Below are 7,482 nucleotides of genomic sequence, written 5' to 3'. Positions count from 1 at the left end.
TTAATGACTCTTGTTTTTTCTATATACATACTTAAGTTTTGCTTGCTTGATCTCTCATGGATTGAGAATTGTCTCCATCTATTTCTGTGTGCCCATTTTGTGGAGGTTTTGCTCAATTTTTCTTGCTATTTTATTCAACTCATAATTATTCATACCATTCATCAAAAGAAGTGAAATTTTGCTCTCTTCAACGATTTTGTCTTGAAGTTGATGTGTGATGTTTATACTTGCACCTCTCCTTTCTTTTGTATGAATTGGCCTAATGTATTTTTGCTTAATATTTTACTTTTAACCTTTCTCAATTCTTCTGTTTTAGTTGTTTTCTTATGGACAATAATTGGCTAGATTTGGGAAAAACAATTTGAGAGTTTGCCTTTTAAGAGAGGTGCTTAACATCAACTTATATTAGCACAAAAGACGTATTTCATGTTCTGACATATAGTTTTTAAATATTGTTTTATTATTCCTATTTGTTCTATGGGCCATGATTTCTTTGCCTTTACTTTCTTTGATGTTTATCTTTTAATGTTTCAAATGCCCTCTTTTGCTTTACATGCACTAATTCTGTGTCAAGAAAGAAACGATCTTTGGAGTACACAATTCTCTACTCTCTCCTCTCCTCACATTTCTCAGACTTTGTTAATATTAGCTGATTCTTTAAATTCCTTTTCATCTCTGTACCTATGAAATCTAGATCACAAATTATCTGTTTCCAAAGTGCAATGGTGAAACAGGTACAAAGTAGACATTTCTATTATAAATGAAAGAAATTGGAGGGAAATAATGGGTAACAGGTACCAAGAAATCTAAAACCTACCAGAGTAAACTACATTTGCTCTTAAGCCTTGAAAATAATCCTCTGTTCTCTAAGATCTTGTTAATTGCCATGCCATTCAGACACTGGGTATTAACCACACTCTGATTTGTGGGTGGAGGCCTCTTGGCCCTGGGCTTCATCCTCACCTCATAGGCCCACTGGGATGGCAACTCTGCTCCCTCTTTTTTGGGTGGCCCTACTCTCTTATGCCATCTGAAAGGTTACTCCACCACCTTGACCCTGGCAGTCCCTATTCTTTGGCTACATGGGCATAGCAGCCCTGTCCCCTTATATTTGTGCAGTGGTCCCATCCCCCTGGCATACCTTAATGGCAGGCCCACACTCTGGAACCAAGTTGGCAAAGATATGACTCTTAAACCTAGGATGCTGTGAATTCACACTTTAAAACTGATGCAGTCCTGCTTCCTGTGCTCCTTCCAACAGTTCCACTAATCTCTGAGCTGCTCCAGGGATAACGCCTTTCTTTTCTGGGATGGCAACCAATGTAGCTTCTTTGCTTTGTTTCCTGCCTGTACAATTCCAAGAGGCAGACAGCATTCATAGTGGTGGTAAAATTTTGAAAACAGTTCTTCAGGTAGAAAGTAGCCTTTCTTTGTAGCATTTGCCAATTTCCATTTTATAAATACCTTCTTTACTTCCAATCTTAAATTACCTATGTAATGCCACTGAATCTGAGTTGGCGAAGGATGTACACATTTCCTGGGCAGATGTAGGCTAGCTGCAGAATACTCATAGTTCTTATCCTCAGAATAAAATGAAGATCCAGAAACCCAGAGAGAGTAACTTGACCAGGACACACAGCTAGTTGAGTTTTAAGCCAGATTTTGTACCCAAGTAATCTGACACCAAAGCTTGGGCTCTTAAGCATGATGCTTCACTGAATATATCTAAAGGGTAGCAGTTTGGCATTTGGGGAAAACATCTCATGCCAAATTGCCCCTGACCTCTCTGACTGTGAACCTCTGATTTAAGCTTGTGCTCTGTCCACTCATTTTATTTTGTTTCTACAGACTCTGGGTGCAGAGAAGAAAACTGGCTCTCTTCAGGACCTCCTAGTTCCCACTCCAACTTCTTACATGATCCCCAGTACCTCTATTCGTCTAGGATCCTTCTCTCCTTTCACATGAATACCAAGGGTGTGTGTGTGTCAAGAATTATTCTGAACAAATTAATGACATATCTGTCATCTTTAAGTTCAGGAGGTTCAATTTTATTTAGGAGTCAGTAGGTGATAGAAAAGAATTCAGGTGGTGTGGGAGTTCAGGCACTGGGCTGTTAACCAAAAGGTTGGTGGTTTGAATACACCAGCTGCTCCATAGGAGAAAGATGAGGCAGTCAGCGTCTGTAAAGATTTACACTCTTGGAAACCCCAAAGGGGTAGCTATGAGTCATGATCTGGGGGCTGCTATGAGTCGGAATTGACTGTATGGCTGTGGGTTTGATTTTGGTTTGTTGTTGTTGTTATGTGCCGTGGAGTCAGATCTGACTCTAGTGACTCCTCCTTGGGTTCCGAGGTGGTATTACTATAGAAGTAGATTGCCAACCTTCCTTCCAAGGAGCGGCAGGTGGGTATGAACCACCAGCCTTCTGGTTAGCAATCAAATGCCTTAGGCATTACGCTACCACAGCTCCTATTAATGCTCTCAGCTGCTAGCCGAAAGGTTGCAGTTTCAAGTCCACGCAGCTGTGCCTTGGAAGAAAGGTTGGTGATCTACTTCTAAGATGTGAGTCATTGAAAATCCTGTGGAGCATAGTTCTACTCTGACACACAGGAGGTTGTTGTGAGTTGGAATGTGAAGGCAAGTGGTGATGTGATGAATTTTCTTTAGTCTTTTTATCAGTGAGTCAAAGACCATTTGATTGATGTTTATGTATAAGTAGGGTAAGTTACACATAAGTAGCTATTTGTCAACTGAAGTTTGCAACTATTTCAGAAAATTCTGTTTGTCAACCTTGACTCTCTGGTCAATGGAAGTCCTGCCATCTGTCCTGTGCAGTTATATTACACAAAGCTTTAAGGAGCTGCTTCTGATTTGGATGGAATGTCTTGATGTAATAAAGATTGTGGGAAGTAAAAAGCCTGTTCTCAAAGTCAGAAGTGCCCAGGGGCAGACCCAGCTCTGAAGAAACAAGTTAACCTTTTCATTCCAGCTTTCTCACATGGAAAAAAGGGATATTAATACCTGTCCTACTCATATCCCCAGTTGTTCAGTGAATCTACATAAAAGAGTTTTGAAGCCTATGAAACCCCATACAAATATAAGGCGGTATCATCCACAAAAGAGGAATACTGACTAAAGGACTATAGAGTTTTGGTTAAGATGTCAAAGTTCACAGAACTGTTTGGAAACAAACAAAAGTTTCATGCATATAATTCTGCCCATAAGCCCAGAAAAGTTGTTTTTTTCATATGTGGAAGGTATCCATGTATGTAGGAAGAATTCTAAAGAAATCTGTTGATAAAAGCCAAAAACAAAACAAAACAAAAACCTCTAATTTCTAACACATCAATGTAGTTGTCATAAAAGTAAATAACAATGCACAGCTCATACTAAGCCAATACATATCAACTTTTTTTGTTTTTGTTTTAGCTATTAACTGTATTTTAGCTGTTGACTGTATTGGCAGTAACTTGTGACAGACTATTCCAGATCTCTTATTCTAAGCATAATTAAAACAAACCAATTTTTAAAAAATTATGTTGATAAGGTATAAATCACTCAAAAACAGTAAAAGCAGCTAACAGGGGGTGAAAAAAGTAAATAAGACATATAGATCATAATAGAAAGGAAGTGTATATGATGTTACACATATACAATTTATTCCCTCTGATCAAGTCTGAAAATATATTGATGATAAATTCTTTAAACTAGATATTTCTGAGAGAAGCACTGGTTGTTCAGTGGTAAAATTTTCACCTTCATATGGGAGATCTGGTTCAATTCTAGGTCAGTGCACCTCATGTGTAGACACCACGTGTCTTTCATTGGTGATTTGCATGTTGCTGTGATGCTGAACAGGTCTCAGCAGAGCTTCTAGACTAAGACAGACTAAGAAAAAGCCTGGGTTGAACAACATGATGAACATAATTAATGTCACTGAATTTTGCATACGAAGATGTAGAAATGGCAAGTGTTCAGTTACATATATATTTACTGCTATTAAAAATAATAATAATGGGGGAAAAAGCCTAGCTATCTATTTCCAGTAGATATGAAATCAGCCAATCAAAACCCTATGGCTCACAATGGCCCAATCTGTAACCATTCTTGGGGATGGTGCAGGACCTGGCAGATAGAGTGGCCATGAGTCAGGGGCTGACTCAAGGGCAGCTACAACAGCAAAAAGACAATTCTTAAACATGTCAACCAAATGAATCATTAATAATTTTAAATAAAGTTACAGTAGATTATGAACTACTAATTTAATTAAAGTTATAATAGATCTGGTTTATGCTACAGGCTTTTTATTATATTTCATTTTATTTTTTTTTCTCCATCTCTCACCTACACTATTTCAACTTAATTAAACCTAATCTAATTCTCTTTATTATTATTATTATTTTATTGTGATTTGTGTGAAAATTTACAGAGCAAATTCACTTTCCATACAGCATTTCACATACACCTTGTCTCATGACATTGACCACAATTCAATGCAACAGCTCCCCTCCCACTTCCTCCTGATAGGTACCTCTTCCCTGTGTCCATCCCTCCTTGCACTCCTGCCCCCTGAGCTGTCTCCCTGCACATAGCAGCCCTTCTTTCTCCCATGATTGTTCTCTCCAAGGAGTATGTCTACCTCAGGTAAATGTTCAGCTCATATGCCTGTCTTTTGTTTGGCTGGAAGCCACAGGTATGGGTTCAGTTCCAGACCTGAAGGGCAACTAGGGCCATATTCTCAGTGGTTCCACCAGGCTCTACCAGACCAACAAACCTGGTGCCCTCTTTTATTTTTCTCCAAATGATTTTGAGTTTTGTTCCACATTGTTCTCCATCTCTATCCAGGATGTCCTACAAAGATCCCCTTCCAAGTGGTTGACAGTGGTAGCCGGACACCACCTAGTTCTTCTGGTCTCATAGTCATATAGGCTGCAAATCAGATGTTGTACCAGTCACTAGGACTATGTGTTTCCATGAATCTTTGGTTTTCTTCATTCTTCTTTGCTCTGGATGAGGAGAGACCCATCTTTACATCTAGATGGCAGCTTACACGCTTTTAAGATCTCAGTCGCTACTTGCCAAAGTAGAAGGTGGAACAATGTTTTGTGTAGTATGTTAGGCCAATTGAGTTTGATGTCCCCTCCAACTATGATCCCTAGTCCACAGGTTCAACTACTCTGTCCCTCTGGGTAGCTGGCTGTGACCAAGCAGTGACTACAACCTTGCCCCTTGTCAGCTCTACTATATACCTGGGAATTCAGATTGTACACATAACTTATAAGACCATTGCCTGCCAACCCTATACATGTTCTTGAATACACTCCCCACTTCATCAACATACCTACTAGTTCAGCCTGTCCACCCATCTATCTACAGTATACCCATATTTGCCTTCACTGACAATGCAGTACTGTATGTGTAAAAGAGTTCATGTTTGTTGCCTGTACCTTTCATGTACCTCTCTATGTCTTTCTCTTCCTCAGTGCCACCATATTGATCACTCACATTTGGTACATTGACCTCCTCTTCACCCAAATCAATACTTACCTCTATCTACCTAACATTGTTCCCTCCCCTCCCGTCCCACCCCTGGTAACCAACAAAGAAAATTCCCTTCCATAGAAAAATCTTTCCTTGACTTTTACAATAACGGACTAATACAATATCTGTCCTTTTGTGATTAACCTATTTCACTCAGAATAGTGTCCTCCAAGTTAATCCACATTATGCGGTGTTTTGCAAATTCTACATTATTCTTTAGCATTGCATAGTATTCCATTGTGTGTATGTACTATAGTTTGGTTATCCATTCCTCAGTTCTTGGACACCTAGGTGTTTCCATCTTTTGGCTATTGTAAATAGTGCTGCAATGAACATGGGTGTGCATATGTCTGGTCTTGTAATGGTTCTCATTTCTTTAGGATATATACCTAGTAATGGAATGGCTGGGTCAAATGGTATTTCTAATTCTTACTTTTGAAGGAATTGCCATACTGCTTTCCACAATGGTTGTACCATTTTACAGTTCCACCAGCAGTGTATAAGAGTCCCAATCTCTCCATATCCTCACCAGCATTTGTTATTTTCTGTCTTGTTGAACTTTGCTACTAGTGCTGGAGCAAGATGGTATCTCATTGTTGTTTTGATTTGCATCTCTCTAATACCTAATGATCATGAGCATTTCCTCATACGTTTATTGGCCACTTGAATATCCTTCTTGGTGAAGTGTCTATTCATGTCTTCTGTCCATTTTTTAATTAGATTGTTCATCTTTTTGTTATTGAGGTTTTGGAGTTTTCTATAAATTCTAGAGATAAGTCCCTTGTCAGATATGTCATTACCAAATATTTTTTCCCAATCTGGTGGTTCTCTTTTGACTCTTTTGGAGAAATCTTTGGAAGCACATAAAAATTTAATTTTCAGAAGGTCCCAATCATCTTGTTTCTCTTCTGTTGTTTGTGTATTTTGAGTTATGCTTGAGAGTCTATTTTTGCCATATATTAGGGCCCCTAAATTTGCCCCTATTTTTTCCTTGAGGAACTCTAGAGTCTTAGGTTTCATGTTTAAGTCTTTGATCCACCTGGAGTTAGGTTTTGTGTATGGTGTGAGGTACATGTCTTGTTTCATTTTTCTGCAAATGGATCTCCAGTTTTTCCAGCACCATTTATTAAACAAACACTCTCTTCCCCATTTAATAGATTAGGCCCTTTGTCAAAGATCAGCTGACCATAGGTTGATGGATCTATTTCTGGGTTCTCAATTCTATTCCATTGGTCTATGTATCTGTCATTAAATTAATACCATGCAGTTTTGACTACTGTGGCTGTATAGTAGGTTTTGAGATCTGGCAGTGTAAGACCTCCTACTTTGTTCTTCTTCTTCCATAGTGCTTTCCTTATCCGAGGTCTCTTTCCTTTCCATATAAAGTTAGTGATTGGTTTTTCCATATCCCTAAAGAATGTTAATGAGATCTAGATTGGGATTACATTGAATGTATAGATTGCTTTGGGTAGAACTGACATTTTCACAATGTTCAATCTTCCTACCCACAAGCATGGGATGTTTTTCCATTTATGTAGATCTCTTATGGTTTCTTGAAGTAATTTTTTTATAGTTTTCTTTGTAGAGGTCGTCTGTGTTCCTGGTAAGATTTATTCCCCAGTATTTTATTTATTTATTTATTTTTGTAGCTATTGTAAATGGTATTTATTTCTTTATTTCTTTTTCAGTAATCTCTTTGCTGGTGTAGAGGAACTCAACTGATTTTTGGTTATTGATCTTATATCCTGCTACAATGCTAAATCTCTCAATTAGTTCCAGTAGATTTTTGACTGAGTCTCTTGGGTTTTCTAGGTACAGGGTCATATCATCAGCAAATAAGGATATTTTTCCTTCTTCCTTACCAATTTGGATGCCTTTGATTTCCCTTTCTTGCCTTATGGCCCTGGCTAGGACTTCCAGTACAATGTTGAATAGAAGTGG

The sequence above is a fragment of the Orycteropus afer genome, unplaced genomic scaffold (genome assembly GCF_000298275.1).
Source record: "Orycteropus afer afer isolate SDZICR_OR568_19922 unplaced genomic scaffold, OryAfe1.0 scaffold00139, whole genome shotgun sequence".
Lineage (NCBI taxonomy): Eukaryota > Metazoa > Chordata > Mammalia > Tubulidentata > Orycteropodidae > Orycteropus > Orycteropus afer.
This window is presented reverse-complemented; position numbering follows the sequence as displayed.